This window comes from Magnolia sinica, chromosome 17 (assembly GCF_029962835.1).
Source record: "Magnolia sinica isolate HGM2019 chromosome 17, MsV1, whole genome shotgun sequence".
In the NCBI taxonomy this organism is placed as follows: domain Eukaryota; kingdom Viridiplantae; phylum Streptophyta; class Magnoliopsida; order Magnoliales; family Magnoliaceae; genus Magnolia; species Magnolia sinica.
This window is the reverse complement of record NC_080589.1, coordinates 24802870-24815091: the sequence shown is the minus strand read 5'-3', so window position 1 is coordinate 24815091 and position 12222 is coordinate 24802870. Positions and strand designations below refer to the sequence as shown.

The following is a 12222-nucleotide window of genomic DNA, read 5'->3' as shown; positions in this document are numbered from 1 at the left end:
AAATAAAAATAAAAAAATAAGAAAGTTTTTAAATCTAGAAATAAAAAGAAAAGTTAGTTTCTAAAAACAAATTAGGAAAGTTTCTAAATATGAAAATAGAAAGAAAAGTTAGTTTCTAAAAACAAATTAAGAAGATTTCTAAATATGAAAATAGAAAGAAAAGTTAGTTTCTAAAAATAAATTAAGAAAGTTTCTATAAAAGCAACCTAGTTTCTAAAAACGAAAAAGGAAAATTTCTAAAAACAAATTAGGAAAGTTTCTAAACCTATAAAAAGGAAAGTGAGTTAGCTTTTTAAATTTTTTTTTTTTAAAAAGAACTAAGAAAGCAACCTAATTTCTACAAAAAGGAAAAAAAAATGAAAGTTTCTAAAAATAGAAAGTAAGTTTCTAAAAAAAAAAGAAAAAGGAAAGTAAACTAGTTTCTAAAAAAGAAAAAGAAAAAGAAATTAGTTTCTAAAAATAGATTAAGAAAGTTTTGTAAAAACAAATTATGAAAGTTTCTGTCCTAAAATTAGAAAGTAAATTAGTTTCTAAAAATAGAAAAGGAAAGTTTTTAAACCTAGAAATAAAAAGCTAAATTAATTTATAAAATAATTCAGAAAAAATCCTAACCTAAAAATAGAAAGTAGAAAAACAATAATCTTAAACTAATTACAAAACTAGTTAATCTCAAAAAAACACAACCGTTAGTCCCCTACAATGACGCCAAAAACTTATTCACAACTCCAAGTATAGGGTCGCGATGTAGTAATAATCTCGGTAAAAGCGAGGTCGAATCCACAGGGACTGAAACTTGTACATTTTTTAAATTAACTAGAAGTAGAACTAGAAGAAGATGTGAAATTAATTCTAAAGTATTTGAGAGAGTAATTGTGAATAGAGTAATTAAACCTAAGAATTTAAATGTGGGAACTAGGGTGCCAAGGATCCACTCGCAGTGATTAGGGAGCCCTCTTGCTTGATTCAAGTAATACAATTAGAATTGGAGTCATATCCTATCCAATTAGAAAATATATCAATAAAACCAAATATAAACTTCCATTGACCTAATTCTCAATGAAGGAGAACTATGATAATTGGCAGTGATTCCATCACCAAACCATGCCCAGGAGACAATGGCAAACAACAAGATTTACCAATCCCATAATCTCAAAGCAGGAGAATTGTAAAGATTAGGAAGGATTCCATCACCCTGCCATGCCCAAGGGACAATGGTGAACAATAAGACTTATTAATTTCACAATCTCAAATCAGGAAAAGAAAATACTCAAAGCTATTACAGATCTACTGTAATTTGAGTCACAATAAACCATTAAAAACTGAAAGTATTCCTTAAATATCAAATTAAAATCCATAGAGTTCAACATAAACATGAATCGAAGCAATAGAAACATCCCATCATACTACAAGTTTCACCTTTTAGCCCTAGTTAAGAGGTTTAGCCAACCATAGACATGATTGGATTTAAAACTCTAGAAGAAAGCATGAAAACAACTAAGAAAAAAGAAGAAAAACTCTTAGCGACAGCTTCTCCATGATTTTGCTCTACTTCTTAAACCTTAGAAGATGCCTAGGAACATTCTAGGGAGTCCTATTAATAGTTATAGAACTCCAACTTTCACACCTAGTTAGAAAACTCTAGAAACTGCATCAAATTTATACAGTTTGCTAAAATAGACTTCAGTCTGCACAATTTCCTAAAATAGACTTCATTCTATGCAATTTCACAAAATGACCCAGAGTTTTAGAATATGCTTTTTTAGGACAATTTTAGGATTCCTTTTCTTCACTTCAAATATTTGATTCTCTTCATTCCTCACTTGATTTTTTTGGATCTTTGGCATTTGAATTCTTCAATCTTGGTCTCCTAAGATCCATCCCTTGCCTTGGTGATTCTTGAGCATCAAATCCATGCTTTTAGCACCCTTTTTAATATAAGCCCTTAAATTCACCTTATAACACAAACATGAGTAAAATAGAATATTAAGCATTATCACGTTCATAAAACCAAGATATAAATGGAGGATAATATGCAATATTTGACCCTCAACAGCATGACATTATGCGTCACACATCAGGGCCCGATGCATTATGAGTAATGTTGGGTTGGGTAAGGAATGTGAACTAAGGCCATTAACACGGCTTGCTATTTGGTGAATCAGTCACATTCTACGACTATTGATTTTAAAATTTTGGAGGTGTGGACTGGTTAACAGATAAACTACTCGGGACTACAAGTATTTAGTTACGATGCTTATATCACATACCGTCAGTTAAGAGAGATAAGTTGGACCAAAAGGGTTAAAATATATAATTTTATCGACTATGGTGGTGGTGCAAAGGGGTACTGGCTATATGATCGGGTCACATAGAAAGTTATCCTTAATCGTGATGTCAAATTCGACGAGGGATCCTTATTTCATAAGGATGAGCAGAAGTGGAAAAGTCAATTATGAACGTTCAGATAAATAGAGATGAGACACGGGCTGATATTGAGATGCAGATAAAGGTACATGAGCAGGTGGATCAATCACCCGTGAGAAGAAATCCACCAAGGGATCATAGGTTACCAGAGAGAAACAGGGATAACTCAAATATTACATTTGCCCTCATTACGGATGAGGGGGATCCGTCTACTTTTCAGGAGGCTCTTGAAGATGTAGATGCTAAAAAATGAAAAATAATGCATGACGAGATGAACTCTTTGTACAAGAATGAGATGTGGGGTCTGGTAGATCTTCCCGTCAGGTGTAAAGCGATTAGGTGTAAGTGTATCTTTACTTTAGGAAAAAACATGATAAGTATAAAGCATGGTTGGTAGCAAAGGGATATGCTCATAGATGTGTCGATTTCACTAAAATTTTCGCGCATGTGATGAAGCAAGTATCTATCACATTTGTATTGGCGTTGATTGCCCAATACAATCTCGAGCTAGAACAGATGGATGTGAAAACTACTTTCTTGCATGGGAAATTGGAGGAGCAGATTTACTTAAAGCAATCAGAAGGTTTCAAAATATAAGGGATAAAGAACAAGGTTTACAGGTTAAAAAGGTCATTGTACAGCCTGAAACAGTCACTTAGGTAGTAGTACAAGAAATTTGATTCTTTCAAAATGAGTCAGAGATTTACCAGGAGTGAGTATAATCATTGTGTCTATTTTAAGATACCGAATGATGGGAAGTTCATTATCTTTGTATTGTATGTTGATGACAAGCTCATTACCAATCATAGCATATCTGAGATCGACATACTAAAGGCTCATCTATTAGGGACATTCGAGATGAAAGATATGAGGGTCGCAAAAAGAGTTTTTGGCATTGACATATATAAAGATAGGAAGAAGAGTAGGCTATGGTTATCTCAGGCGGAATAACTTAGGAAGGTATTGGTGAAGTATGTGATGGACAAGGAAAAGTCGGTCAGCATTCCTCGCGTGGCTCATTTTAGGCTTTCTTCTTAGCAGTATCCTAAAACAGATGAAGAAAAACAGGTTATGTCTCGTGTGTCTTATTTGAGTGTGGTTGGTAGCTTGATGTATGCCATGATCTGTAAAAGATCGAATATTTCATATACGGTGGGTGTTATTAGTAAATACATGGTTAACCCCGGCAACTAACACTGGGAGGCAGTGAAATGGCTACTTTGATACATTTAAAGTACGCAGGACTATGTCTTGACATTTGGAAAACATGAGATAAATTAATAAGCTATGTGGATTAAGATTACGTGGGCAGTGTGGATAATAGAAGATCGACTTTCGATTACTCGTTTGTGTTAGAGGGTAGAGCGATCAGTTAGATGTCGAAGTTTTAATTTATGGTGGCTCTTTCCATAACTGATGCTAAGTATATAGCAGTGACATAAGCATTCAAGGAAGCGATTTGGTTTAAGGGAATGATAAATCAGTTGGGGCTTTAGCAGGAGACCGTGACAATTAATTGTGACAACGAAAGCACGATTAATTTGACAAAGAACTCCGTTTATCACTCGTGTACTAAACATATTGATGTTCATCATCATTTTACCCGACATGTGCTTGAGGAATGAGGTGTGACTCTTGAGAAAATTCACACAAGTGTGAATACAACAGACATGCTTACAAAGGTGGTTCCTGTAGAAAAGTTTAAGTTCTATGCGACTTCTTTACATCTAACAAAGATAGAGTGAAGATGGAGTGTGTACGAGAAGTGATAATTGTGGAGCTATGATGGAGATGAAGTAGAGATGAAGGATCGAATACGGCAAAGGAGCAATGGAGTGTGAAGATTGAAGACATGGTGGAGATTGTCGCCCTGTGTCTTAAATCTGTCTGTAATAGAGTATGTTGATATAAAATCTGTCAATGACATTAACAGACCCTCGATTCCATTGAGAAGCTGTCGAATACATCAATGGATGCTCAATCCCATCGAGAAAATTTGAAAAAATCCATGTTGATTGCTGAACAGTTTTGGAGGTTGCTACTCAATGGCATTGAAGGTTCTTCGATGTCATCGATTGGTCCTCGATGGTTGTCGATGCTATTAAAGGTCCCATCGAAGGCACACGCAGAACTGCGTAAGTGCGTGATTTGTTTCCTATTCCAGTTGCAGTAGTATATATATCAAGTGTAATCAAGATTAGGGCAAGAATAGGGGTTCTCTAAGACGTGCTTAAGGGTTTGAGAGGGTTTTGAAGGGCAAAGGCTAGGGATTTTCCTCTTAGGGCTTTGATCGGTAAGGTTTTATTTCTTGTTACTTCATTTTTCATTAAGGTATTCTTCCTTTGTACAATGATTTTTTCCCGTAAGGGTTTTTCTACGTAAATTCGAATTATTCTCTACTTGAATTTGCTTGCGCGATTGTAATTACTTTGTTTGATTCTTTATCTGTGTGCTTTCGTGAGTCCCAACAATCTTAATTGTTCGATAAATGGCTAGAAAAATGATTCGTCCAAATTGATCATATAAGAAAATTGGCTGATCACTAATGTATTATCCATCATGTGGGACCAACTACTTGCACCTCTCAAGAATTACATTCATCAGATGACCTTCACAAGTTCATCAAATGCTAATTAAACGAATGTTCAAGATCAACTACATTATGTGGGTCCACCTTGATTGAGGATGACTTTCAAGCATCACTTTGACTAGACGATTCAGCCATCCGATCAATGGAGCTACCCTGTCTGCTCTCCTTTTCTGTGATTCTCTGTACCTCAGATGCATTGGTGATCCGGGCCGTCCAATCAGTTGGATGTACTGTAGATTGGCCTTGGCCAAAATTATCCCGATTAGTGCATTCAAACAACCGTTCAAATCCATTCATTCAATACCGTTGATCATCTACAATGTAAATTTGAGCCCACGATCCATCCATGATGGTCCACGGGATGAACGCTTTGGATCACACATGAATGAGCAAAAATTGCTTCCGAAATTAATCCTTTTTGTAGCTATACTCGGCATAGAGTTGTACACGAACCGAGTTAGCTTGGTTAGCTTGCTCGACTCAACTCGAAAAAGCTCGATTCGACTTGGTTCGAAACTGAGTTCGAGCCAAGTCGAGTTGATTTTTTTAGCTCGAAAAAATTTCAAACTAAGTTCGAGCTTGCCTGAGCTCGACTCGACTCGAATCGAACCCCAACTCGAATCGAACTCGATTGAACCAGTTCAATGACTCGGTTACTTTGACATTGATGTTGCTCACCAAGTGTTTAATGAAATGACTCAATGAACTGTGGGTTGGTGGCAAGGAAGGTACGTATATGAAACAAATACCATTCTTTCTTGATTTTGAAGTTGCCTATAGGGTGTTTGATGAAATACGTGTAACCAGCAGCTGCTGGTGTTTTACATATAGTAAGAAATTGAAAGTGGACTCCATGTGTTAGTGAAAATGTTGCACAAGCTCGTTCTTGGCTCAAACTCGGCTTGAACTACCTAAGTTGCTGACCAAACTGAGTCAAGCTGGCCAGTTAGGCTCGAGGTCGGAGTTGAGCCAAGCTGAGCCGACTTCGAGCTTGGGCATCAATTCGGCTCGGTGTACACCCCTAACTCCACGGATGATGATTAGAGTCCCGCCGAAGTTGTAAGATCAGGATCCAACTCGTCGCAACATGGGTGAGATTTAGTACGTCATCGGGTAGGTCTTCTTATCGGTTTGGACATGCACGGAAAACATATCAATGGTCCACATTCATTTTACAACCACGCTCAACAGTCAACGGTACTGAACGATTATACCTTTGGACGGATGGGATGAAATACGTGGGAGGCGTGAATGAAAATATACTATTTATAAGTACAATTTATAGGTATAACAACAACCGTCGATATGTCCGAGTGGTTAAGGAGACAGACTTGAAATCTGTTGGGCTTCGCCCGCGCAGGTTCGAACCCTGCTGTCGACGATTCTTTTTTCTCTCTTTCTTTTTTTTCCTTTTTTTCTGCGTTTCGGGGCACCCTTGATGATGGATGTTACCCTGACCGTGTGGGGCCCGCCATCATCTGTTTTTCCAGCTTTTTGTAAGGACGCGAGCCCAAAATTTAAGCAGAACCAAATCTCAGGTGGACCACACCACTGGAAATGGTGATGAACGACCATTAAAAACTTTTTGTGGGCCACGAAAGTCTTGCATCAGGTTGATCTTTGTATTTTCCATTCATCCAGGTCCTCTTGACCTTATCAACAGGTTGGATGGTAAATAAACATTAGGGTGGGCCCTAGGAAGTTTTTTAATGGTAAGGCGTCCAATCACCACTATTTCATGTGGTGTGGTCCATCTGATATCTGGATTTGCTTGATTTTTTGGACTACGTTCTAAAATGGGCTGCAAAAACAGATGGAAGCGTGGATATACAGCACATCATCAAGGTGGGCCCCACGGTAATGGTAACACTCCACTCCCGTCCATCAAGTGGTAGCTCTCACGTTACCCGTACATACAAAAGATATTCCTGATAAAATAAAAGCCTTAAACGGACCACACCAGTGGGAAAAATGTAAAATTTCACCCGTACACCTGTAAGTTTGGGACTAGGCTGATTTTTCTATCTTATCTTCACCCTAATGGGTCACACCTGTTGAATGGACTTGATGAAAGATAAACATCATGTTGGCCCACACAAAAACCTATGGTTGGTATTCCATAGTCAATTTTCCATTCGGTTTGACCAATCTGCTTCTTTTTTTCTTTTTCTTTTTCTTTTTTTTTTTGCATTTGGCTGATTTTTTGTCACAGGATCTAAATTATAAGTGTGAACCTGATGGGCGGTGTGGATTTCACATGTACAATATGGTGGCCCAAGGATAATGTGCGTTTTAGGCACTGCCTAAAATATGGGTTGCAGAGGATTCCCATCCATGTGGATGACAGTGACCATGGAGATCTAACCTGCTGGGATTTGATTAGGCCACGTTTTGCTGTAAGAAATGCGCTGTGTTTGAAAGTTGTTAGGTTATCACTGAAATGACCCCTTTTTAGTACGGCTGAAAGTCAGGTGGGTTGGGACGCACCTGGTTGGTGCTCAACGCTACGTCCAACCCAAGGTTCCTAACTTCCCATACCTCAATCCTAACCTAATTTTGGGTGGGGAATTCTCAACCCAAGTACAACCGAATAGGGCTTCCCCGTGTTGGTGGGGTGGATATATGCTAATATTTTCGCTATTACATTAGTCTATTATATTTTCAATACACATCTTACTTTTTAACTTATAATTTTATTAATTATATATGTAGTTATTTATAGTAGAGAAGTTCATTTTTTCTAAACAAACAAATTAAAATATAACACTCTTTTAAAAGTCGAGTTGTGTAGCACACAGAGAGAAATCTGGCGTATTTTCTCTGGCATATCTTGCTAACTTTAGTCATCTAAAATGATGTGGACCAATAAAACCCAATGGCATTGGAATTCCCCGTGCCTTCAACATATATGCTCCGCACTCAATTATAATTTATAAGAAACTTGTATATTGATTAGGTTCAGGTTGGGTCAGGCAACCTGAGCCCGATCCAAATTTTATCGGGTTGGTGTTTGTATAGCCTAAGCTCGAGACTGAACCTGATACATCCTGCCCAAGCCCAATCCAATGTCGGGTCGATCATAGGTCGGTCGGATTAAACCCACCTGACTTTCAGTCCTACTTTTTGGCAGCTCGTGGCCTCATCAAATTTTACCATGTCAGGACACCCTGCAATCTGCCCAATGTTCAGATGATCCCAATTAGGGATGACATGGGTCGGGTCAATTAGCCCGGTCGGCCCCACTTCAAAGACAAGTTTGGCCAAGCTAAATGGCTAATGTGCCAGATTCAACTCAGGTAAAGTGGTTCATTTGAGTAAATGGAGTCAAGTAAATGTTTTACCTCCGTTGGAAGTCCGGACCCTCAACATGTGTCTCCCTGCTGGGGTGCACATGCTGAGATGGTTCCATAATTTAAACAGTCCATCTATAAGCACACTTCACTGAAGATCTTAACCTTTGATTTCTTAAGTTGAATGTGACCACTGAAAATATTCTTTCTTAATTTAAAATTCATCTCACCACGAAGTAATTGTCACATCATCCGTTCAGCCATACACTTCCTACAACCATCTCCGAAACATAGAATCTACAATATGGATGGTTGTGGTCTTATCATCTCAGAATGTGGGCTCGATTGGGAGACATGCTGCGATACTAAATCACAACGAAGGTTTAAATTATAGTCAGTAATTGGCACATACCAGATATGAACTGGCTTTGACCATAAACAACATGGATGTATTGGCATGATATGGGCCCAAAATGTGGAGATGTGACCCGAATGGTGAATAATGGGGAACATAACAACCAATTTTCCATCCTTGGCCAAATGGAACTAACTCAATTGAAATCTCCTTCTCCTTGTGGGTTTTGATAGAATGCTGACCTCTTATTATATATTTATATTACATGAAAGAGAACTTGATTCTACGGCCACAAGCCGTCGTCTTTATGCAAAATTGCAACCATGCTGTCAAACTCATTTGTTGTTCACTCAACCATTGAGACATTCACCAATGATCAAATTGATAGAAGGTGCAGAAAAGTGAGCCCTCAAGATTTAATGGTCAACAGGATACGAAACCTTTACAAAACTGAAGATGAAAGGTCCAGATCTAGCGGTCCGCCTAACCACTTTCGGAGCGGTCTAATCACCCCTCTGATTCTACAGTATAGATGGTCCCGGATTATGATCTATGGCATAGATCGTACAAAGGACAAGCTAAATGGATAAATTTCTATGTATCATTATTCTTCTTTTTACTCTCATTATTTCTCATATCTTTTCACGAGAGAGCCTTATTCTATTTATAGGAAAGAATGGGAGTTTGGATGGGACCAAAAATTATTCGATCTTATCACCATCTTCCCATCTAAATCCAAATTCAAACTTGAATTTGAAATCTATCTGCTAACGGAAGAAGCCTAAACTCATGGGACCCACCCACTAATGATTGCCCACTAGTCGGCCCCACTGTCCTATTTCCAATATCTCCCACCCAATCATATTATGGGATAGGTACAAAAATTTGTCCATCTAACTCGCCTAATAACAATCAAAAACCAAACATCGTGATCAAAAAAATCAGAGTCGTGGGACCAGCTGGATCACCGTAATCTTCTCACATGTGTTAAAGTACCAAAACGACCACCTAACTAGTACTCAATAACCCAAGCTTTGCAATACCTGTCCTAGTTCGCATGACTACACCGGATAGAGTTAACTCTCGATCTGGAGTACTCGGCCAACATACACACTTATCTAACTTATCGAGTTATTCTGAAAACTCTATTTTTCACAAACTTCGACTAAAATCAATTTAAAGTAATACACACACACACACACACACACTTGTAAGAAAGAATATTATTTGCAAAAGTGTAATAAAAACAACTTGATACTGCCAGCGGATAAGTCTTCAAGTGCATATTTATAGTTTTAGAAACTTAGTGTAGCTGTCACGAGATCTTTCCCACGCAGATGTGTAATTTAGAATCAATCAAGCTGCTTTCCTAACGTAACTGAGTCTGGCTAAACGAGGACCTTTCGTCATAGTACACTAAAGTAGCAACACTCAATCTCATCCTCTTATATACAAGAGGATGGTAGTTAAGGACACAAAGAGTCACCTACGGGACTGGCTATTCGCACATTACAATGATTAGATCGAATCAAAGCAATCTGTAGGTAAAAGGTCCCAGCACATGGCTACAATCCACGTTGTAGAGTAGACAATACTAGGTATATATCGGGTCTATAATACGCGGGTTATTATACATGAGGTATGACTCATTTCATAACCTCACAACCTGGCTATTAATTCAGGCTATAACATTGATCGCATGAAAATGAATGGTACGATTATGTTATTCGACTTGATCAATCTCATCTTCAATCTTAAAAGATTGTAGGTGGATACGACTCACTCATATCATTATCCTTTATTATTCACAATAAAGAGAAGTTCATACCTCAGTGTATGAACATCGTCCCAAATGTACCTCTCTTGTACATTCAAGGTTGGTCAACCTGTATGAGTGAGTGACCAGCCTGCCGACAAAAAAATAGAAATCCTACATGATTTCATGAAAAATGTTGATGATCTACTTACCTAGTTTATATTAGTACTTAATACTGAATAAATGGAATGCGTTATTCATTAATGAAAGATCAAAGGTACTAAATACTAGCATATTACTTAAGCTTTCCTCAATCTCATCTGTCTGACGTGAACCTGAAATAGATCTCTAGCTATAGGTTTCATCATGAGATCAACCATCATTTCTTTTGTAGAAATGTAGCTGAGGGTGACCTTCTTATCTCTCACTTGATTACGGACGTAATGATACTTGATCTCAATGTACTTGGACTTCTAGTAGTGTTTAGGGTCCTTTGCCAAGTCAATGGTAGAAGTATTGTCTATCTTCAACGATATAGGTTAACAAACGCTTGGTACAACACCCAGACCTAGTAAAAATCTGCGAACCCATACACACTTCTAAACTGCAGCACAACATGCAATGTACTTGGCCTCCATAGATGAAAGAGTTGCGGATGTTTGTTTCTTACTGGATCATAAGATAGCTCTCCCTCCGAGTAAGAAGATATATCTTGAAGTAGACTTTCCTTCATCGACGTCATTACCCCAAGCAGCATTAGAATATCTGTAACGCCCTGAAATTCGAGGGTCCAACATAACTCAGCTCCCGAGTTTCAAAACATCACTTATGCAACATATTGAATGATGGATGTATGTTGTCTGTATGAGTGCATAAAATATGGAATAGATTAAGCCAAACTGCAAACATAATTCAGGGATAAGTGAAAGACGCAAGCGGAAGACTTAAAGAAACATATGTGTACATGTGCAAGTCCCTGAAATACGTATACTCTGTCAGGTCATAATTACAAGTGTTGTTTCAAAACATATGTATCAAAATGACATCATCTATTATAATTACAAAGAAAACCCAGAATCCCCGCATATCAGGACATAGCTCACATGAACCCATCTGAGAACTGCATAAAAGAAAACGCGTCCTCATCATCCTCATACTCCTGCTCTGCCTCAGGGGTCGCGTCATCATCTGCATCTAAGATAGAGTCTGGTTGGTGCTGAAACATCGTCCCAGAATGTGGGAGTGAGTGATCAACTCAGTGAAACTATATAGTAAAAGTTAACATGTTATCAAAACAATCAAGCAGTAATGATAAGGCAATATAATCAAACACATCCTAACTACTCTTGTTAATGCAAGGATGTATGTAGAAATGATGCATGCTCTTGTCTGTACTCCCTCAGCGTCTTCATCTTACGGTACACATGACAACCTTTCGCAGTGCCAACAACTCCAATGCACATGCAATGCGGTGCATGAACATGATTACCAAGTTGTTATTAGTTCTTTTCATACAACAGGATTGGGAAGCTAAGGTACCTTCCTCATATCACTTTCTAAACAGTGATCCATTATAGGGTCATCAGTCCTAGACAATCTCATACGATCATAGGGTTTTAGGTCGCTGCAAAGGGCTCGTCACCAATCAATGCATGCCTATCATACCTTAGTTACTATCCTAAGGCTCGTCGCCTCAATGCAGTAGCGAGGTATGCTCGAGGTCACTACAAAGGGGTCTTCACTAATCAATGTAGGTCGACAGCACGAATATAGTGTCGCATACCACCATAATCGGCTCACGAGTCTG

General features: G+C 38.2%; 1 non-coding gene across 1 annotated transcript; it reads left to right on the top strand.

Moving 5' to 3' along the window:
* Positions 1-6313: 6313 nt before the first annotated feature.
* TRNAS-UGA (transfer RNA serine (anticodon UGA)) lies at positions 6314-6395 on the top strand. The gene has a single exon. It is a non-coding gene; the product is annotated as a tRNA-Ser (tRNA).
* The last annotated feature ends 5827 nt before the right edge of the window (positions 6396-12222 follow it).